Raw genomic sequence first — 23,507 nt, forward strand, 5'->3', positions numbered from 1 at the left:
CACTTAGCAAATGGTGGGACATCACGGTAGCAGAGATGTCAGGATCACCCTGCTGAATGCAGCATCATTCTTAGCTCTAACATCAAGGTGATAATTCTTGACAAAGGTAGATGGATTGGACCAGGTTGCTGCTTGGCAGATGTTTGGTAGTTCTATTCCACGATGTAGAGCAGTGGAGGTTGACGATGCTCTGGTGGAATGGGCATTCAATTGTTCAAGAGGTGTTTTGCCTGAAAGCTCGTATGCCAGTGATATGGTTTGTACTATCCAGTGGGAGATGGTTTATAATGATGCTAGAGTGCCCTTGTGGGGACCTTGGAAACATACAAAGACTCTTAGCAACTTTCTGAGTGCTTTGTCCTGTTAGTATAGAAAGCTAAGGCCCATCGGACGTCCAGCATGTGCAGCATGTGCTTGATTGATGAAGAAGGTGATGAGAATAGTGTTCGTAAGATCAATGGCTGATTCATGTGGAATTCAGATACCAGGAAGAAAGGAGACATCAAAGTATATAGTAACTTTCTCAGGATGAAATTGTAGGTATGGTGGGTCTGATCGGAGTGCTGCTAATTCACTGCCTTGTTCGGCAGATGCTATTGCCACCAAGAAAGGTGTCTTCAGTGATAATAGTTTGTCATTACATTTAGCCATTGGTTCAAAAGGTGGTTTAGTGAGACAGTTTAGAACTAATTGTAGTGACCATTGAGGTATGATTTGCTGTTTTGGAGGCTGAATATTTTGAAGACCTCTTAGGAACCTTTTTAAAGTTGGGTGTGAGTTTTGCTGATTGTGAATGGAGAGGTTGATGAGCAACTATAGCTAATATATAGACCTTTAGGGTTCAATGTGATAGTCTGAGATCATATAGGTAAAGAATAAAGGTGAGTATCGTTTTAAGGGTAACTGGTATTGCAATTAAGTTGTTTGATTCAGTAAATTTCTTGAAAGATTTCCATTTATTTTCATAGAATTTTTGTGTGGATGGTTTTCGAGCCTGATCTAGGATGTTTCAAAGGTGGGAGTATCCTCCATGCCATCAGATTCAGGGACTGAATGTCGGGATGGAGGATTGATCTGTTGTTCTGGGACAGCAAGTTCGGTATCAACAGTAGGTGGAAGATGTCCATCGCCATTGATCTCAGATGGATGAACCACAGTTGTCATGGCCACCATGGGACTATGATTATGGTATCTGCTTGGCATTGGCTGATTTGAATGACTGATCTCTGGATCAACGGTACTGGAGAGAACATGTATAGTAGTTCTGTTGTCCAATCTATCATGAAGGCATCTCCCAGTGATTTGGGGTTGATGCCAGCTCAAGAGCAGTGTCTCTGACACTTGGTGTTGTGCTGTGTTGCAAAGAGGTCTATAGATGGGCATCCCCACCAATGACAAATTGTCTAGAAGATAGGATTATGTAATGTCCATTCGTGAGTCCAAGTAGGAAGTCTGCTTAACTGATCTGCTATGTAATTTTCTTCTGTAGAAATGTGGATGTGGTGGAGATAATACCATTCCCATAAGTCACTGTACCCGTAAGGTACAGAAGTGAGAGGGAATGTGTGCCTACTTGTATGTATATATAGTAAATAGCCGTGGTGTTGTCTGTGGCTAGCTGTACTGCTTGCCCTTCAATTCGTGGTAAGAAGGCTCAGAAGGCTTTTATTATCGCTAACGGTTTGAGATGATTTATGTGTAATAACTTTTCTTTCTTTGTCCACAGGCCGTGCATTTCCAGTTCTTGACAGTGGGCTCCCCATCTTGAAGGACTGGCATAACTGGTGACTTGTACCAACAACTGCAGAGGATTGAAGGGTCTGCCTACTGCTAGATGTGGAAGGAATGTCCACCAGGTAAATTGACTTGCTAATTTTGGTGTCACAGTGAGGCGTTTTGGTCTGTCATGGGGTTGAATAATGACAGGAACCGTGCTTGTAATGACCTCATATTGAGCCTTGCATGCTGAATGATAGCTGTGGTAGATGCCATGAGCCTGAGCAGATGTTGGGCTTCGTGTGCTGATACCGATGTCCTGGGTTGAAAGAGACTGATGGCTTGTTCTAATTTGGTGATCCTTTCTATGGGTAAGAATGCTCTTGCTTGTAGTGAATTGAGGTAGGCACCGATGTAGCTGGTTGATTGTGACGGCTCGAGGTGAGACTTGGTGTAATTCATTTTGAGTCCCAAGTTTTGTAAGGTGTCCAATATTATTTCTGTAGCTAAAACTGTGTTGTGATATGAGGAAGCTACGATTAACCAATTGTTGATATGGGGGAAATGGTTATTCCTTGGAGTCTGAGGTGTGCTGCGATAGGAGCCATACATTTCGTAAATGTCCTTGGTGATGTAGATGGCCTGAAGGGGAGGGAGCAAAATTGGTATAATATCCTGTTGAATCTGAATCGTAGGAATTTTTGATGGTGTGGATGAATTGATATCTGAAAACAGGCATCCTTTAAGTCGATAACCACAAACCAGTCTCCCTGTGAAAGAAGGGGAAACCGAGGTTCACTCTGCGATGTTTTCTCTTTCATTCGCTGCCCCAGTGGTTATCCCTTATCCACACTTGGACAGTACTTGAATCAGACACTTGCTGCCAACGTAACTTGTTTGTTTAGATTGAATTTGAATCACAGATGTTCTTTGTAATCATTGTATAGAATCACTCATTAAAACTTCTTATATTTGGTTACACATTCAGTTCTTCATTTGCTTTATTGATTTATTCACTTTAATCAACTTATGAATAATACCAGTTCTCTCTAGTTCTCTGACTATCTATCTGTCTTGACTATTCAATTTCTCTCCTCCACACTCTCATTCTCTCTTTCACCTTCTCTCTTCCTAACTCCAACTCTAACTCTCTCTAACTGCCTCACTGACTCCACCGCTCCCTGTCCTCTCATAGGCTCCTGCACTTAAGCTTCAGCTATGATTGACAGGAGTGACATGGTCATTCCTTCACAGTTAGTCTTGACAGAATTGGGAGGTGGGGTTTTGAAAAACTCAATAAAATAACCCTTTTGAATTAAAGACAGTACCCATTTATCATTGGTGATTTGTTTCCATGCCAGTAAATACAAGTAAAATCTTGTATAAAATTTTGATGATAATAAGTTATTAGTATTGCTTACCCTTTCGTTGCTGTTTTTGAAAGGGTTGTTTCCTGGCTTGTGATTGTTGGTTCCAAAATGGTTGAGGGGCTGGTGTCAATGTGGTAGGGTAAGATCTGTCATAAGGTTGCTGTCGGTATGAACAAAAAGACTGTTGATATGGTTGGTATTGCTGATGATGATAGTATGGTTTTCAATACTGTGTTCTTTGAAATCGATATGGTTGTTGTGGTGTATAGGATCTTGCAGTCTTTCTTTGTGAATATTTTCCATTAGCTCGTCCATTTTCAAGTTAAAGAGTTCTTTTGGTATCATCTATAATGTTAGATGATCAGAGCCAGGCATGTCTTCTTATCTCTAAACAACATCTATATGGAAGTAACCATTGCTTTTGATGCTGCATTGGCTGTGTGTTGCGCCGCCAGTCTTTGTTGCTTTGCTAGAGTCGATGCTTCCATATAGATGTTGTTTAGTTCATTTCTAGTGGCCTCTGCTGAAGTTTCGATAATGGGTATAATTTTGTCCCATAGTTGCCTCTGGTATGCCCCATGGCTGCAACCCTTATCAAAAATGAGGAAAGTGAATAGATTTTTCTTCCCAGTATGTCAATTTTACGTACTTCCTTATTTGTTGGTGGCACCGATGTCTTGTTGTGAGCCTTGTATTGCGTTGATTCTACGATGATTGAATTTGGGGTCGGATGTTTCGAAAGGAATGTAGCATCAGAACCATGGGTCTTACAATGGTTTTCCACCCTGCATGGAATCTGAAGTGATGATGGTGGTTTGTCCTGTGATTCCTTTACTAATTGGACCATGGCAGGTATTAGGGTTAGACTGAATGGCGGAGTTTTATCTTGGTCTAGGTCTTGGAAAACTAAGACCTTCTCTTGAGTAGGTGGTTCTTGTAAGTCCAGTAGCAATGCTTTGGCCATTCTGAGAATTAATTGAGTATATGAGGTGAAGTCCTCTGACAGGGATGGTGGTTGTTCTCCGCTATATCAGATGTAGGGGTTGGCAGATCGAGAGGTGATTCCTCAGATACAGTGGAGTCAAAGTCTTGATATGATGTAGTGGAAACAGAAGGTGAGTGATATAGGCTAGAAATTGAGGTCATTGGTATTTGTCTCATTGAAGAATGTGTTGAGTATGGTTGTATCTCAATGTCAGGGTGTACCGATGGACCTGCATAAGTCGTTGATACTTGTAAAGACAAGTGTTTCACTTGGTTTCTTTTCTTAGTGGGTATCAGAGTTTCTGATACAGATCCATGTCTTTTCAGAGCAGACTTTTTTGGTTCATGAGACTGTGTTGAGCCTGTATGTGCTGTGTGGTGATGTTGAGTTGGAGGAGACTATGATCTCGATCTTGAATGCCGTGATGGTGAGGCATATCGGACTCTCCTTGGCTCATCCTAGTATATGGCTTCAGGGGAAAATCCTTAATAATATGGGTCATAATAGTGTTGTCTGTGGGGATAGACAGGTCTTGGAAGGTATTGCGGATATTCAGGGTAGCAATAACCTTTCCCATGTCAAGAGGCATATCATGGTGGGGAAATATGCCATCTTTTCTCCTTGTGCTTGTGAGGAGAGTGTCAGGAGCATTCTGATCCTGTATGCACCATTAGTGCCCACCCTGATATTCAAGGGCTAGAAAGGGCCGAGGCCAGACTGGAATGGGTCTCAGCCTGTGATTGGCCTGTGCTCGATGAAAGGCTAGCCACCGATGGTGCAGCCAGAGCTGATGTTAAAGTATGCTCATCTCTATCTGAAGTAGAGATGGGAGCCTCTCTTGATGATTCCTCTAATATTGGATACAGAGGAATATGCTGTGGCATCTCGATATGTGTGGACTTTGCTCGTTTCTTAGATTTTGATGATTTGTCTTTATCTTTCTTTTTCTTAGTCCCTTCATTGGAGTGAGTCCTAGTTTTAGGTGTGGACTTCAAGCTGTTCTTTGATGAAGGTTTAGAATTACTTCTGTCTTATTGGAGTTGGCGCCGGGCTGGATATTGATTGGGCCATCGGGCTCAATACTGATTGGACTGTCTCTGGGTGCCCTAATCCTTCGTTGTTGGTGAGGTAAGTGTCTCTATGGTTGGGTGAAGGGATTTCTCCCACAGATATGACCTCAAATGTTGTAATCTGAGTTTTATAGCTGGTTGTGTCAAATTTTTGCATTCAGGGCATGACTGAGTTTAATGTTCTTCTCCCAAGCAAAATAAGCATTTGTCATGCCCCGTCCGTATGTGGAATTTTCTTATCGCACAGAATGCACCGTTTAAACAGTCCCTGAGGTGCCATAAAAATGGAGAGAGAAGGAGACCGTCTTTGGGGGGGAAGGGGGGAAATACGGGAAGCTGAAAAAGTTATATACAGGGTAAAAAATTAGAAGTTAATCACTGGGGCATGAAAAAAAAGATTATAATAGAATTTAAGAGAAACGGATATTTTCAATGAACAATACTCGCTGTTAAACACTCTAGTTGTTCCTAACATCCTAACCTCACAGCGGGGAAAAAGGAACTGAGGGGAAGATTGGAGGGCGGAGTTTGCGTTTGTCTCATTGTCAAAGGTTTTTGAAGCTCTAGAAACTTCCGAAACATACTGTGCAGGTGCAGAAGAACCCACTTGTGTGCATTCACAGAGGCTATGAAGAAGAACCAGCAGTCCCAGTCCCAGTCTAAACAGTCCCAGATTCAAATAAGGAGAATTTTAAAGAATGCAGCTGGATCAGCTCATATTTTAAATGAGCTCATAATTTTAATGGGCTCTTAAATGCCCATTCAAGACCACACCATTCTCAAATATTTTGCATAATACCAGGGATATCTTGAAGTCATATACTGTTTCTAGGGGGAAAATTTTTTCTATTTCAGCTACTCGGAGGCTTGCAGCTAAGCTTAGAAAGAATGAGGAAGAGGGAATGGAATGGGTGTCATTATCCCTGTAAATGAAAAAAAAAATTCTGGGGCTTCAATCTCTACAGGCCGTGGCTGCACTACATTGTAAGCTGGAATCAACTGAACAGCATGAAACAGACACACAGAGACAAGTGTTTCACTATCTGTTTGATGTTTGCTCTCTCTCTCTCTTTTCTTAATGGATACATTGCTGCAAGGAAGCAACATGCCTCATAGCCACTACAAAACATTCTCTAAATCAGATTGACAATGACTGAAAATTTCATCTATTTTTTTCAATTTGGACTTTTCAAAATTTGCAGATTTCTTAAGTCTAAAAGGAAGAACTTGAGGGTTTTTTTAAAAAAAAATAAATATGGAAGAACTGATAGATTTGCTCAATTGAAAAGAGGAGTTTGGGCCATATCTCTAATAAGTCTATTCTTTAATCCTTGTGTATTCAGCTATGGTTGTAGTTCTTCATGAATATGAACACATGATCCTCAGCTATGAATATTGATATAATATCTCATTATTAGATTCTTTAAAAAATACTTCATAAACTCAACAGAAAGCATTTGAGGATGTTTTTGTTTTTAAATCAAATACCGGGAAAAGTGAATCTGGTCGTTTTTTCCATCCCTAAAACAGCCCCTTTAGGAAAACACAAAGAACGATGAAGTATGAAAGTTCAACTCACTTGAAGCTTTAGAAAGAAGAAAGCTATAAAGCACTGTTAACTTTGCTACAGTCATGACAGTGAAGATACTGTCTTTTGTTCTTGTGAATTATAATTTCTTGCCTTATATACATGGCGAAGTGGTGTTCCTTTTTGTACTGTGGGTTAGGTAGCAAATCTCACAGCTAGAACAGTGCTGAGGACATAATTTAACAGGAACCTGGAAGACAAGTACACTCTTGAGAAAAAGAGATGATAATTAGCTTGCACCAGGGAGGGTGTCAGTCAAAGATGTGAAAAGAGTCATATACATAAAACTTAGCACAGCATCTCTGATTAAATCTAAAGCTTATCTAGCAAACATTTGTGATGGATGAATTCACATATGACATAAAGACTGCAATTCCCGCATTAGTCATGTTGCTTGAAATTTACTACTATGCTGACAGTCACCCAAGGTTGGCTTTGACATCTGGAGAAATCCAGAAAAAATTTGGGAGATGTCCAACATTCAAGTGAGAGACATCTATATATCATAACACAACTTTTGTTAAAGGCTGTTCTTCATAAAATTACCTTCATCCACTTTTCTCAAGTATGTCAAGTTTAGTCTTTACGAGAAGGAACAACATCCTGAATTTACAGTATCTGATTTATGCTGATCAATAAAAGATCAGCAGTCCCCTGACTCCATTTTTGAAAGCTCAGAATGCAAAGGCCTGTAGTCCCAAATAGTTTGCAGTTCTTTGCTAGATATTGGGTTGGTTTAATATACTTGAAAATAAAATAAAATAAATGCTATTTTTTTTTCAATGGCAGTCAATGGGACATATAAGTATTTAGATTCTGGAATCAAGATTAATTGTTATAAATTGAATTGGGCTATTTTCTTAATCAGGTTCTGAATGAAATATTGTGATTTATGCAAATGCTTACTCTAATCCATATCAAAATGTATACATAAACACCACTCTATTTTCAGTTTTTTTGGCTTATTTGTCTTATTTTTGCTAGCTGATGTACCTTCATTTTATTAAGAGTAGTGTTTAAACTATGGCCCACTTAGCATCAAGAGATTAAAATTTTGATATGGAAACAAAAAGAATAAATATAGAAAGAAATCAGTAATAATGGTCATACAGTGGTGCCTCGCTTAACGAGCGCACCGTTTAACGAAGAATCTGCATAGCGACATCGCAACTGCAATGTTTAGATAGGGAAAAAAATCACTTTGCGATGATCGGTAAGCGTTTCGCTTACCGATCTTCGCATAGCGATTTTTAAAATCAGCTGTTCGGCGATTCTAAAATGGCCACTGGACACCCAAAATGGCCATGCGCAGCGTTTTCGCGCCCTGCCCTCACTTACCGAGGGTGCGAAAATGGCGGCGCTATGGGGAAACTTCGCACAACGGTGAATTTAGGAGCCACTTAGTTTAATGCGTTTCTATGGCATTTTTGGTTCCGTATAGCGATGTTTCCCCATAGCAATGGTTAATTCGGAATGGATTAACCTCGCTATGCGGGGCACCACTGTATATCAAATAAGAATACCTAGGTTAACAGTCAGAAGGATGCTTTATATCTGATAACAAGAATTTCTTTCGATTCGAGGCTAGCATTGAATAAGTTGTTTGAATTGGCTTCTAATACAGCTGGCTTTTAACCTTATGGATATTTGAAGTACTTTCTGGAGAGACAGAATGGTTTCCGAGTCACAGAATCATAGAGTTGGAAGAGACCACTGAGGTTATCCAGTCCAACTTCCTGCCATGAAGGAACATCCATCAAAGTACTCCCAACAGATGGCCATCCAGCCTCTGCTTAAAAACCTTCAAAGAAGAAGACTCCACCACCCTTCGAGGCAGCCTATTCCACTCCCAGACAGCTCTGACCATCAGGAAGTTCTTCCTAATGCTCAAATGGAATCTTTTTTCCTGTACTTTGAAACCATTGCTCCATGTCCTAGTCTCTGCAGCCCTGGAAAACAAACCTGTCCCCTCTTCAACATGACATCCTTTCAAATATTTAAACATGGCTAACATTGCCCCTTCTCAACCTTCTTTTTGTAAGGCTAAACATTCTCAACTCTCTAAGCCGCTCCTCATAGGACATGGCTTCCAGACCTTTAGCAATTTTAGTCGCCCTCCTCTGGACACATTCCTGGTTGTCAATATCCTTTTCCTATAGGCAAAGGCATCATACAAAAAAGTTACCGTGGAAGAAAGAGGCATGATAGAAAAAGACCTGTGCACATGAATGCACAAGACAGCTCATGTTGTTTTATTTTCCAAGATTGCTGATGGATAATTGTTCTGGATAATGTTAATTTTATCCCCTTCTATGTTCAATCATCTGTATGCAGAACATATCTTACAGAAAGCCAGACTAGATTCAGATGAAGGAGGAGTGAAAACAGGTGGAAGAAGCATCAATAATTTAAGATATACAGATGACACCATCTTACTGGCAGAAAGCAGCAATGGCTTGAAATAGGGAACATTATAGAGGAAGTGAAAGAAAAAAGTGTCAAAGAAGGACTCCAGTTGAACATTAAGAAGACAAAAACCATGAGTACAAATGAACTACACAACTTCAACACTGACAATGAAGAAACTGAAATAGATAAAAGATTTACTTTGGTTCAATCATCAATCCAATTGGAGACTGTAGCCCCAAAATCAGAAGATGATTGAGACTTAGAAGGGCAGCAATGAAGGAATTAGAAAAGATCTTCAAGGATGTGTCACTGGGAATCAAGACCAAGAACATCCACACTCTTGTATCTCTGATTCCTATGTATGGGTGTGAAAGCTGTGTGAAAGTTAAGAAAGCTGATGGGGGGGAGAGAAATGATTTGTTTGATGTACTGGAAGAGAGCTTTTTAGATACCTGGTCCGCCAGAAAGACAAACAAATGGGTCCTAGATCAAATCATGCCTGAATTATCCTCGGAGGCAAAAATCTTGAAGAGGCTGTCCTACCTGGGGCACATAAGAAGACAAGATTATCTGGAAAAGACAACAATGCAGGGAAAGATAGAAGGCAGCAGGAAAAAAGGAAGGTGAAATGTAAGATGAACTGACTCCTTAAAGGAAGCCACAGGCTTTACAAGAACAGAGCAGGGCAGTTGAGGACAGGACATTTTGGAGATTGCTCATTCATAGGGTTGCCATAAGTTGGAGGTGACTTGATGGCATATTATAGCAACAGCTTTTGAACTGATTAACAGAAGTTACCGTGGAGGAAAGAGGCATGCTAGAAAAAGACCTGTGCACATGAATGCACAAGACAGCTCATGTTGATTAATTTTCCAAGAATGCTGATGGATAATTGTTCTGTATAATGTTAAACTTTTTTTGTTACAATTATTTTATCATTTTATTATTTTTAAAAACAATCCCCATATTTTTATTCAGCATGAGCAAGGTACAAATATTTCAGTCTAGATAACTCTGAATATTGACATTATTAGACATCAGCAAGATATTTTCAACTAACTGCACTGATATCTGTTCATATGTAAGTACTCCTGAATTCAACAAGACACACTGTTACATAAGTGAATTGCCATTTTAAAGGATAATCATAGTGAAAAACAAATAAAGGTTATTCCTATTTTTCATCACTGACATAGAATCATCCATATACAAAGTTCTTAGACCCAGTTGTGACCAGAGACCACCTCACAGAACACCTAAAAGAACTATTGCTAAAATAAGTGTGCCAGAAAAATAAAATCATGGCCAACAGGGCTATATTTCCTTTTTGTGCACAAAATGGAATAATTTCTCTATCAATCTATTATGCGTATGAAATTACATATTCTTTTTCAAATTCATTTTGGAAAAACTGCAATAAAGTGCTGTCAGGTGATGTAAAATAATAAACATTGCAGCTCTCTTTTAAGATTTTTTTAAAAATCAGTTTACATTGCATGGCTATAATAATCCTCATTCTATAATGTGACACAATTCAATAATATTATTATTGTAAAAGAGGGTGAGCAAAGGGTAGATTTCTAGATCCTTTGGCATCCCTGGCAGATAGGCTATGTTAGCTAGGACTCAAAGAGGTTGGAGCTTTACAACAGCTGGAAGGTTGCACTTTGATGAGAACCATACAGCAAGTTCAATAACAACAATATATAGATAGTGTCTACATGTCAGTGGGTTGGGATAAGGCAAGTCATTTTCCCAGTCTAATCTATTATACAGAACTGTTGAGGTTAAAAGCCTGCTGTGTGTTCTTTAAAAGAAGGACTTTAAAAATATGACAGAAAATTGTATTCACTCATTCAACAGTTTTATTTTTGCATATAATGCATCAATTTCCCTCTTGGGCTGGATCTACACATCCCTTTTAATCCTTCCTCAGTCTTCATTCATTGCTCTCTGCTTGGGATTAAAATGGCACTATCTGGGTTTCTTATTCCCTCCAGAGCAACACTGGGCTCTGTTTTTAATATATACTACTATATCAATTCTAAAGGCATTTTTCTAACGTGTACACATGTAGCCATAAGCTCCTCCCCCCCAAGTCCCCTGATCTGATTTGGAGGCCATTGTGGGAATCTGGAATGCATGCCAGTCTGGAATAATTTATGCCCTGTTGAATTCAGCTTGTCCACTGGCTTGGAGTTGATTTGAAACCACTCCATTGACTTGTTTTTGCACCAGTGTATGGCATTTGGTGATGATAGAACCTAAAGAGGGGAGTAAACCTGCCAAATGTCAGACTGCTAGCTTCAGGGGGTGCATATTAGCTACGTTAACAGTTGTTTTGTTCACCACACACACACAGGAAAGGAAAATGAGATTAAAAAGCTGTATACTACCCAATACAATTTATGGTCTGGAATTTATTTTTATTTTTTTACCCTGCTTTGATCTGAGCCTCACATAAATCAGTCTGAATCATGCCAGTGAGGTTCACAATTTATATCCAAATTTGGTGCATAACTGTAATTAGAACTACTTGACCTTTCAGGAACTTTTCTGTTTTAAAGTTATTTTAAGTTCTAGAATAATGTGTAGATTTATATTTTTCCAAAACAATGCATCTTGATCATGTGCCTGGTTATATAACCAACTGCATAAATAACGCATGCCCTGGTAACTCAGCAATTAACTGAAACAAACCTTCATAGAATCATAGGATAATGCAGTTGGAAGGAGCCTATAAGGCCATCAAGTCCAACCCCCTGCTCAAAGCAGGAATTTAAATCACAGCAGATCTGAGAGATGGTTGTCCAATTTTCTCTTGAATGCCTCCAGCATTGGAACAAAGACCAATAGAAATATGGTCTTTATGCAAAGCCCAAAAGGATTCTGGCACCTAAGAGTTAATTTTATCTTATTTCTGCAGCAAATATTTTTTTTTCTTCAACATTTTAAATAAAAATATCCAACATAAACCTGCAAATGTGTGTGATGGAAAATATACTCCATATTTTTACGACTGAGTGGAAATAAAAGTAAACCTGCAAACATAGGAATCTACAGAAAGAGGTAATCTAGGGTAACTGGAAAGTAAGATTCTACCAGACTGGCACCTGGTGGCCCTGTTGGGAGCAAACTTACATTCTCATACTCGCAGCATGTCACTCAGAGAATCTCCCACTTGCCAATGAGACGAAGCAAGCTGTCCTTCCCTGGTGTGGTGGATCTAGTCTTCCTTAAACCCATAATATAAAACTGTAAACATTGAGGCTGGGAAGCCAATAGGAAGTCTATAGTCAAAATTGTTTTTAAAAAGAAACTATTAATAACAAAGAGAATGATTCAGGGCCTGGAACCACAAGGTATGATATTCAGACGAACTGAGAATGTTGGAGTTTTAGAAGAGGTAGCTATGTTATCAAGCAAAAACAAAAGTTGTTGTGGGTTTTTCAGGCTCTTTGGCCATGTTCTGAAGGTTGTTCTTCCTGACGTTTCACCAGTCTCTGTGGCCGGCATCTTCAGAGGACTGGAGTAGGAACTCAGAGGCCACAGAGACCACAGAGACTGGCGAAATGTCAGGAAGAACAACCTTCAGAACACGCCCAAAGAGCCCGAAAAACCCACAACAACCATCAGATCCCGGCCGTGAAAGCCTTTGAGAATACAAAAACAAAAGGTTTTTTAAAAAGGACAAAAGCTTTGTGGCACCTTAAAGACTATTATATTTTAATGTAAGCTTTCATGAATATTCTTAGCCCACTTCGTTTTGTCTTTTCAGAAATGTTTCATTTGTTTATTTTTGCCTGATAAGAAAGTTTGAATAACTAGCTGCAAGAGTATGTGGATCTCCCTCCCTCCCTCTCATTTTTGGTAAACCTCTGATCCAATTGTTCCAAAGGGCATAGAAAGAAGAGGCATCTGATGATCTTTCCATGACCACAGAAGAATACAGAAATACCTGGAGGAAATAATTTCTTTCCCAAGGATGCTGCTACCCTATCTTGTCAATCAAGATCCTGTCCAAGGCACCTGAGTGGTAGCACTCAGGTCTGCCATCCTTATGTTCTTCAAGATCTTTGGATCTCTCCATCTTGCAATTCCTTGACTTTCCAGTGGAAAGTCATGCTCATTTTTCAGAAACAAACTTTACCATATACAGTACAATGAAAGCTCCTAGTCAGTTCATGAGATCAAGATCCTTTCCCTAGAGATGAATTTATGAGTAACTTTTCTTATCCAAAAGATAGAACTCTAAGGCTATAGAGACAACATTTAGAAATGACTGGAGATGTCATAGAACACTTGTTTTTTTTTTCAGTTCTCTGTTTCACAGCTATATTTTCAGAGTTATATAAGTATCTCTTCAGCCATTTAATTATTTGCATAGAATAAAGAAAAAACACCAAAAAACAAACAAACTGAACAGCGGGTAAAACTGTGAAGTAAAGTAAGTCTTTGGCTAGTTTGTACAAGTGATGCCTTTTGACATTCCCCATATTTCTAAACTAAGTCTTTGGTAGTGCTCAGATGTTAAAATAAATCATGCAGAATTGTGCACTATTCCCATCTCCTCCTTTACTGCAGCTGTAAGAAGGGGTTAGGAAGAGTTTGTTCCCCTGTTGATAAACCACAGTTTATTGGTGTTGCCTTAGACACCAGAAATCATGATTAATTTTGAAATAAGCCACCTTCAGTTCATGAGTTATGAAGCTAATGGCTAAGATCAATCACAGTTTGTGTGTAATGCTGAAGTAAGTTTATTTAAAAAAAAAAGAAACAAAGGGGGCTGTGGCAAAGATGGGAATGCACAAACAGGAATAGTGGTTGTGTTAGCTGGGCTCAGTCCTGATTCATGAATTCAGCTTTTCTTTGCACCTAGGTCACATTTAATTCAATTTCAGTTTTGTCCATTGCTGCGGGCAAAATAAACATTTACATGTTTCCTATACCTTAACAAATACTAATAATGACAATGGGTCTGTGAACCTATAGTTACCAGAATAAATATATTATGCATTGTATGAATGGAAGGGAGGGCTCAAGCCAATATCAGAAAATAACTGGGTCAATGATCCTGAGATAGTTATTCTGGAAGATAATGAAATAACCCTGTGTTTAGTTTCTGCTAACACAATAAGTTGGAACATTTTGCATGTGAATGAATAGATACAATGAAACAAATTCACAGAGAACATCTGTGCTTCTAATAGTGACAAAGAAAAGGCCAGACAGTAACCATGAAACTTTGATCCATACAGAAGGAACTTTTTAGTAAAATTCCAACATTTAATTAATTTAATAAATAGAAACATTATTGACTTTAAAGGAACCCTACTAACTCACTAATCTTTCACATTTTTTAAGATTACTTTTTAACATTTACAAAGATTGCAGATGATGTGCCATCTTTTTTGTAAAAAAAGGGCTTTCCTCCATTATTTAAAAAAGAAAGGAAAGAATATGTCACTTTCTAATCTGCAAATATCTACAGACTTATTATTAATTAACACACTGCTATTCTATGCATGTCTGCTCAAAACTATGTCCCAGTAAATTCAATTAGACTTACTGCCAAATAAAGGTATACAGAATTGTTGCCATTGTATCTAGTGGTGAGATTAAAATCTAAGCAAACATGTAACATAAAATTCATACAAATGAGTGCCAAGTAGCTATTTTGTGACAAAGCAGTGGCTGCATCTCCTGGATCTTTTTCCTTGGTTAAAGCTGGGGGGCAGGGAGATCCACTGTCAATTAACCCATATGCTCCACTGCAGCTTCTAACATAAAATTTCGAAAGAAAACACTCAAGGATTTCCCCCTTTAGTCCTCTAACTGGGTGACAGTCTTACTTATCATTGAAACAGACAGCATTGCAGGAGAAAACTAGGCAGTAAAAGCGCAAGTGCTGACAGAATGCAGGGTGTGGTGCTGCGAGAGTGTGTGAATATGAGCAGCACATTCAGTAAAAAAACAACCTAAAGTTTACATTCTACAGCTGCTGAGAGAGACATCAATGGATTTCTAAATGACTCTTCACATTCCTAGGAATGCTAACTAGAGTGTAATGTAGTAGATAGAGTGATGGACTAGAATTCAAGAGACCTGGGTTCAGATCCCCACTTGGCCATGGAAAGTCACTGAGTGATACAGTATTACAGGAGTAAAAATACTCCTTAAATATCTCATATACATTGGAAACCCTACTGGGATTCACCTAACTTCAGATTGACTTGATAACACACAACACAATAACATTAGCAAGTACATACATACATAAAACTTCCACATTAAAGGGCATATTGTAGCAATTCTTGAATTTAATAGGGCTTGATCCCTGCTTTCTTAGCATTGAGATTGTGGCCAGATTTCACTAAGAAACATGCCAATAACCACCAAAAAGACAGATAAACAGGTATTTGATCAAATAAAGCCTGAATTTTCTGTAGAAGTAGTTAGAAGTGAACTGAGGTTATCATATTTTAGGCACATAAGAAAATGAGGCTCAGCAAAAAAAATGATAATGCTGGGAAAAGATGAAGATGGCAGGAAAAGAGGGATAGCAAATATGAGATGGATTGACCTAATAAAGTCAAACAGTCTTGAATTTGTAAGGTTGTTAGTGGTAGGACCTCAGAACAATCAGTAATTCACAAGGATACCATAAGTTAGAACAGACTTGACAGTATAGCCTTGACACCAGCAATAGGATCCTCTCATTACAGTGGGACTTCCAAGCAAGTATGCAGCTGCCTATTCCTATGTGTATTTATTCAAAAATAAAACCCATCTGAGCCACCAGTACAGTGTAGTCAGACTAGCACTCAGAAAAACCAGGGTTCAGTTTCCCACTCCATCATGGAAACTCACTGGGGAGTGGAAATGTTAAGACTACTCTTTAAATACCTCACATATAGCCTATTAGGATTGTCAACAAAGGATCAGAGCTGAGATGAGTGCAGAACGATGAGCCCAGCAACCTTAGCAAGAAAAGCTAAAGACATCATAGACAGATGATGTGTGACCGGAGGCAGTTCAACTCCAGGACCCGAGGTCATCTTATAAACTTCTTAACAACAGAGAAAATTTAAGAGCAAGATATCCCCACATTCATCTGTTGGGGAGGGGGAATATCAAGATGTGAAATTTTGTGTGTATAGAGTGTTTTCCTTCAAAGATTCAAACTGGTTAGTTGAGCGAGCATTTAGAATTATTGTGTGCATGTAAGTATTTTTAATATGCTTAAACACTAAGTATTATTTAATGTTCCAATGCTTTTTGCTTGTTTAGAGATGTATTCTCTCTTTTGATTTTTCAAGCTGCCTGTTTAGGCTATAAATTCTTACAATTTAAAGATGTAACTAATACATGATTTTTATCATATTTCTTTATTCGATGGTATTTTGGATTGAGTTCTGACTTAAGTGTTTTCCTGCAACTTAAGTTTGGTTTTCATACGTTTTTAAGCATTTGAGCCTACAGTTTTTATACAGTAGCTGTAAGCCTTTGGAATTTTGACAACTTTGAAGTAATTTTCTGCTTATGGAACATAGAAGCAATGTAGATAAATCTTGTGGGATAAGACAAGTCGATGTTGCCTAAAATTATTGCAACAATGACAAGACATGCTCAGATTGATATGATTGGAAATGATTGTCTGGTTTCATTTTGGAGTTAACCCCTTTTTGAGATATATTCCAGCTGTGGTGAATACAATAAAATGATGTGGGGCCTCTTAGGAAGATGTTCAGGCACCATAGTCCCTGACCTGACAGGATCACCATTAGTTCACATGTGACTTGACAGCATACAACAAAACCTAGTAAGTTGAATGTCCTTCTAGTTAGGCTGAAATCTCAATGAACTAAATTGGAATGAAATCTGGATGCTTTAGTCTCTTGTAAGAACACTTTTGATGAAAAATACAGTACGTAGAAAACTCATTGTGCAGGAGCTAAACGTTATTGATTTTCCTCACAGCGAAGTACGTCCCTGTTAGAGACAACCCTAGTATTACATTATAGGCACACTCAGAAGGGTAGCGCCTATTTTACAATTTGTTTTCTCCCTGTCAAGTCTTTCCTCCTGTACTCCTTCAACCCATCAAAGCCAAGGATTGGAAATAGTCAAGGACTGGAAATAACTCGATGGAGATTCCGCCCCTTCTCTCATCCTGGCGCCCGAGGAGGAAGGGGCGTTCTTTACAAAGGCAAGACTTCAACGGAAAGCCACCGCTTTCTTCTTCGGCTGGAAGATGTAGACCTGAAGCTGGCCCACCTTAGGGAGTACGTTGCCCGAATGTGACTCCAGGTCAACATCATCAGCCACAGCCTCTGCTGTGCCTGCGCGGCTGCGTCGGTGAGACAAAAGTGTGTGTGTGTGTGAGTGTGTGGTGTGTGTATGGAGCTCTCCGTCGTTGACCCAAGTGGCTGGCCTGGAGAAGGGGGCGGGGGCTCCGCCTCTTCTGCTTCCCTATTAATATTGCATCCCGGGGGCTGAGGCGGACGGGCTAATTCCCTTCTTTCTTGTCTTCCTGACGTTGCACACATACCTACAAAGACGCGCACGTTGCCGCGCCTCGACCAGAAGGCTGTGCTGCCACTCCGGCCACGCACACGAATGGCACGCTGCTGTCGCCGCCGCCACTGAAGCGCTTTACACGCGCACACACGCGAGGATTAGCCGCCGCCGCCGCCGCCTCCTCCTTCTTTTCCCTCCATCCTCCCACCCTGTGTTTTGACTTCTGCGGTGTGCGTTGTGCTTCCCGGCGCCGTTTGACTGCTCGTCCGTGCGCTACTTAACGGGTAAGAAGGAGCGGGAAGAGAATGGCGGGGAAGGATGTAAGGGTTGCGGGCTCCGGGAGGAGCCTTGGGGGAGGAGGAGGAGGAGGAAGGCGAGGAAGAGAACCTTCCAGCGGGTACCAGTGCGCCGTGTGGCCGCTTACCTCCCGGGGGGGGGGGGAGGGCTGCCTTTCTCTCAGCTTTCCGGCTACTACTACCGCACCGCTGCGGTTTTTGGCTGCTCGGAGGTTTTGCTGGGGAGGAGAGTTCGCTCCCTTCTTCGCGCCCTTTCGCTCGGGCCACTCGGTTCCTTCTCTCCTCCTCCTGGGCAGCATCCACGGAGGGTGGGAAGAAAAGGGTCCCTGTTGCGTGGAAGGTGAATATGCTGTGGGATGTCTGCGGGCGCGCGCTGTGTGTTTGTGGGGAGGAAAGACGCGGAGGGGGGGGTGCCTCTCGCCCTCAGGCTCGCTCGCTCCCTCACACAGACACACATACACACACAAACGTGTGTGACGCCTTTCATGTCGGCGGTGCCTATTTCGCATACGGTTAATCAGGTTTGCTGGGAGATTTTCTGAGGAAGGAGTTAAAAGAGCCCCTCTCCCTTTCTGCTGTCGTTTCTGTGGCAGCCTCTTATGGCGGGGTGGGGGTGGGGGAAATTACGCGGGGTGGCCTTCATGGTTTTTTTTTTATTTTAATTTTTTTTTGTAATGAGGCGTGGGTGGCAGAAAGAGAGCTGAGGAGGGACTTCTTGAAAGTGCCTCAGCCGTGCCAGCCTTGCGGGGCTGGGCGCGCTGTACAGGGCTGTTGATTCCCGGTGGCTCGTGGAGCAGTTGCCCTCGCGGGTCTCTCTTTCTCTCCCTCTCCTTGTGTGTGTACGTGCGTGTGTGGCGGGCTGTGCGCATGCTTCCCACGCTTGTGGTTTCGGGCATGTTCTAACCCCCAAATCTAGTGGCAGCAACCAGAGGAAAAAATGACTGGAAGGGTGCGGGGGGGGGCACAGGAGGAGCACAGTCTATTTCTGAGCGGGGCGAGCTCCACGTGGTAAGAAGACCTCTGAAAGAAAAAAAAAACACACACACACACAGAGTAGTTGTCTGTTTCACGCTAGAACTGCCGTGGTAAACATATTTTCACGAAGTAAGCCCTATTAGGTGCCATGTCTTTCCTTCAAGTGATGACAGGAGTCCAGCGAAGGCGGGTGTGGGGGGGGGGGCTCCTTGTGTGGGGGCGCGGCCCCCTCTGATCGCCTCGGACTTCTTTTAGGCGAAAAGTATGAACCGTCCCTGGATGTACCTTCCGGGGCTCCTGCAAAGGAGGAGGAGGCTATTAAAAAGTCAGGGCATGCCTTCCGACGGAGACGTCGTTGCTCGGATTTGCGTGGCTTTGCAAACTGTCCTGCTCTGTTTTTATTCTGGTTGTGATGTACCCGCGTATGTGTGTTCTCTAGATCCCAACAACAAATTCTGACAAATTTTATCCTTTGCTAAGTGACTCCTGTAAATGGGTAGCTTGAAAGCAAGTACTGACTTCTTAACAGGGCTCCTGCGGGCTGGAACAAATTATACTTTCTTTTGTGGGGTGTGCAGCTGCTCGGAAGCCTGTTTGGGGGGGAGAGGAGCAACTGAAGGCAGCCTTAAGGGGGACTGCACTGCTGTATTTTTTTTTAAAGGGGCAATCTTTTTCTTGAATAAGGATGGCTAAAAAGACTGATTAGGATGTACGTATCATTTAGGCGTGTTTCTTTCTTTTGGTCTTCCTTGCATTTGTCCTAGACAGTGTTTCAGAACTATTGATAATCAGCTGTATGACTTCTCATCCAAGCAAATCATACACTTTTTACTTTCTTGAGTTGTATGAAACTGGATAGGCTGCGTGCGAAGGTCAAAGCTTTTAATTCTGGCAACTGTCTTGTCAGTCACTGGATCAATATAGTGCTAAAGAAACTGGGTATCTTTTGCATTGCAATATCTGGAAGTACTATTAAAATATAACTGGTGATGAAATAAAGGACTTGGTATATCCTGCTCCCTTCCTTGTAAATAATTGGTGTGATCTCTTTGAAGAATTTGAAAGTTAAAGAAGAGTAAAGGTAATATGTTTAAAGATTCTTGAAGTTTTCATGGAAGTAGCCATATTTCTTTTTCCCACTAAAACTGACAGGTTTTATTTAGCATCAGTTTTTATGGACATACTACACTTCTCCAGATGCATGCTCTGTCCTTTAAAGCTGGTTTCAAATAAGATTTGTTAGTGTTAAAAGATGCCACACGACATTCTTGATCTGTATCATTGTACCAGGAGCAATTAGTGAAACTGCCCTGCTTTAAGAATATGGGGTTTCAGTATGAGTTAGGTCTTTAACAAGAAATATCATGTAGTAGGAAAAATTGTGGATATGCCCTCTCTGATAGTTCCTCCACTTGAACATTGATTGATAGCATGCACCTAAGTCGCACTTGCTTTATTTTTGGAGTAATATGATTAGAATGGAAACTGTGGAGATTTGGCTAGACTAAGAACTACAGAAGTATGTATTTTGTTTCTAAGTAAACATGTAAATTCATTACTTTGAGTTGGGGGGGAAAGTCACATTTAGAACATTGCTTATGCAGTTGTGTTTCTTTAACTGAGCCCAGGAGGTACACCAGAAGTGTATCTTGTTATTCTGTTAGATTTCAAGTGATAAATGAGATATACAATACTTATGTAGAGTAGCTCAAGGTGTTTGAGAATAGATTTTGCTTGCAGTAGTGGTTATCTGTAGTAAACTTTAACAAAAACTCCAAGCAGTCAGATGTACTTGACATTCAAATAAATACTCAGGAGAGCATCAAGAGTAGCTATCAAATAACATGCTCTCATATAAATCAGTTATAGTAACATATGTTAATTAGCTTTGATGAGAACTAAACTGTTTCTTTGTAAGTTATATTTGCATGCTATTATAATACATTTAGCTTTGGTCAGTTCTTCAAAATGATTGACATGAAGATGTATCTGATTTAGGTAATGGAATGGCAAAATATGTATATGCTTACAGTGTTTAATAATACACACACACACAAATTTTCTAGGACTTCATTGCTATCCTTGGCTACATGGAGAATCAGTTTCTGATAAATGAAGCAACATAATTTCTTCTACTAAAAATCTGTAGTCTAATTCATTTCATAATAATTCTGAATTTAATGTCAACTGAATGTTGATAGAAAATCAAGAAAATTGGAGTCTCTGCTTAATCTGTTCAATCCCCTACTAAATAAAAGAAAAACCTAAATCATATATTGTACATGAGAGCTCTACTTAGGTGCAAAACTTATTTTTGAAAGTAGTGTGGATGAATTTGTCCAAGACTCATTCTTGTAATGCGGAGACAATAGAGACATGGTAGCTCATGCATTGGGAACAGAGGGAGGTTGTACCTCATCCCACAATTATGAATTTATTGATTACATAACTTCATATATTGATAGTGTCAAAGCTAGCTATCATACATAAACTCTTATCCATGTTTTGAGGGCAATAATATCACAATATCTTGAGTCAAGTTTCATATGCACTGTCATAATGATATCTGAGGATAGACATAATATTACTTTAAGAGAAATGCCATGGCTCAAAGGATCAGGCCCTTCTTATGGTCCTGAAAGGCTGAGGAAGTGTTGATTTGAGCTCCGTTTCTAGCTATATTACATGTCAATGTCATTTCCCTTCACAGCTAGAAAAAAAAACTCTAAATAAGCATATAATCCTTTCAAAAGCAATGTTATTTGACATTAGAAGGCATATGATAGCATTTTAACATATGGATTGTCTCTGACATTGAAAGGCAAAATAACTGTACCATTGTATTCACTTTCTGTGTTTAGTATTCTGTCAGTCATTTTGCTTGTGGAATCTTCTTTTCACATTTTATCAACCAATGTAAACATCAGTAAAGTAAAAGAAAATGTTTACACACAATGACAAACTTACTGTATAGTCAAGTTGCTGCTGGAAAATTTATAATCTTTCCTCTAGTTTTCCTGGCAGCAAATTCAGGTAGGAGATTATCAAAGATCATTTCTCCCCAAAGATCCCATTCTATAGAGAGAAGAGATAATAATGGCAGGCTTGACTGCAGCCATTATCTATTTTTAACAAAGGATAGATTTTATAATTCAATTTCTTTACAATTACTACAAAAGTAGTAATTATCCCAGCAGCTATCTATGTATGTTCACTGTACCCTGTTGAGGACAATCTCTGTGCCTACTTGCCCAGCATTAATGGCATACCCTGTATGCTGTAATTAACATAGTTTTAGCTTACAGAGGCAAGAAGTCAGAAGTGTAATATTTACCGTACAGTATATGTGTGTATGAGATCCAAAAGTATATAAAAGAGAGCAGTCTTGTGATATCATTACTTGCCCTTGGTGTAAAATAGGTGAAAAACTGAAGGCTGTATCCTACTGCAATGAATGCAAGTTAGCCAGTTTGTGGACTTGGGTTCCTTTCATAAACTATGGATGCCTTGCAAAGTTCATTAACTGAGCTCATGAGTGTAGGGGACTGGAACAATGGAATAGTCCAACTGAAGAAGAAAAGGGGTATTAAGGAGGAGAGCCGTTCTATTTCCATTTTTTGAAAACCACAAAGACTTCTTGACTGCCCCAACATTACTCACACATTATAAATCAGAACATATCCAAGGTATATAATGTGTACAGTAGTTTCCCGGGTGGAAGTCCAACTATAGCTTTGACTGTAATTTCATCTACTGGTAACAGAAAATAAGTTATACTGCAGGCAATGTAATAGGAATAACCTCTGAGTAAAATACATGGGCTTATCTGAAAGTTGATTCATGGCAACTGGATTTCTTTCTTTTGCAACTCATCCAATAGCATCTTCAGTCTGAGTAGAGTTGGTAGGAGAACCCTGATAAATCCTCTGATTTCAGGTCCCCTGATCTGAATAGACTCGTAATCCCACTTCTAGAGTCCTTCTCCACCCATTGTCATGGGTCATTAACAGTGGTCTTTCTGTTGTGTATGGTCCTCATCTTTCTGGAGACGGATGAAAATAGGAGACAGATTAGATCTAAGGCCTCCATTCCTGTTGAGTGAGGGATTTTCTATATGCACATATATGGCGTCCTTTACCCCTCTCTCAAACCACCTGTCTGTTTATTATGCTGTCCTTTCATATGTCCCCAGAAAGAATAGGACCACACACAACAGAAAGACCTGTGTTAACTACTGTTAACGACCCATGACAGTGGGTTGAGAAGGACTGCAGAAGTGGGATTATCCCTCACCACAAATGTTAGCCGCTCAGAGTGGTATAGATTTACCAGATGAGCGGGATATAAATCAAATAAATAAATAAATAAATAAATAAATAAATAAATAAATAAATAAATAAATATGCAACCTTTGTCCTTCTAAGGAGCCTATTCAGACCAGGGGAAAGAAAAACCAATGTGGAGGATATATCAGGGGTCTCCTACCAACTCTCCTCAGACTGAAGAAGCTACTTGGATGAGTAGCAGAGCATTTCAACCTAACAAGAAAGAAGTCCCGTTACCAGGATTCTACTTCCA

General features: G+C 40.0%; 1 protein-coding gene across 6 annotated transcripts in view; it reads left to right on the plus strand.

Annotated features, from left to right (window-relative positions):
• Positions 1 to 17,135: 17,135 nt before the first annotated feature.
• Positions 17,136 to 23,507, plus strand: part of DLGAP1 (DLG associated protein 1) — a 435,006-nt gene continuing 428,634 nt past the window's right edge. For 2 of the 6 annotated variants that reach the window (XM_078391585.1, XM_078391587.1), the window contains exon 1: positions 18,105 to 18,294. The gene's annotated coding sequence lies outside the window, so the exon portion shown is untranslated. Of the gene's footprint in view, positions 17,497 to 17,699; positions 17,943 to 18,104; positions 18,295 to 23,507 lie in introns of those variants that run through there. The other 4 variants (XM_020794518.3, XM_078391586.1, XM_072998818.2 and 1 more) reach the window with 4 other exon arrangements.

This window comes from Pogona vitticeps, chromosome 4 (genome assembly GCF_051106095.1).
Source record: "Pogona vitticeps strain Pit_001003342236 chromosome 4, PviZW2.1, whole genome shotgun sequence".
In the NCBI taxonomy this organism is placed as follows: domain Eukaryota; kingdom Metazoa; phylum Chordata; class Lepidosauria; order Squamata; family Agamidae; genus Pogona; species Pogona vitticeps.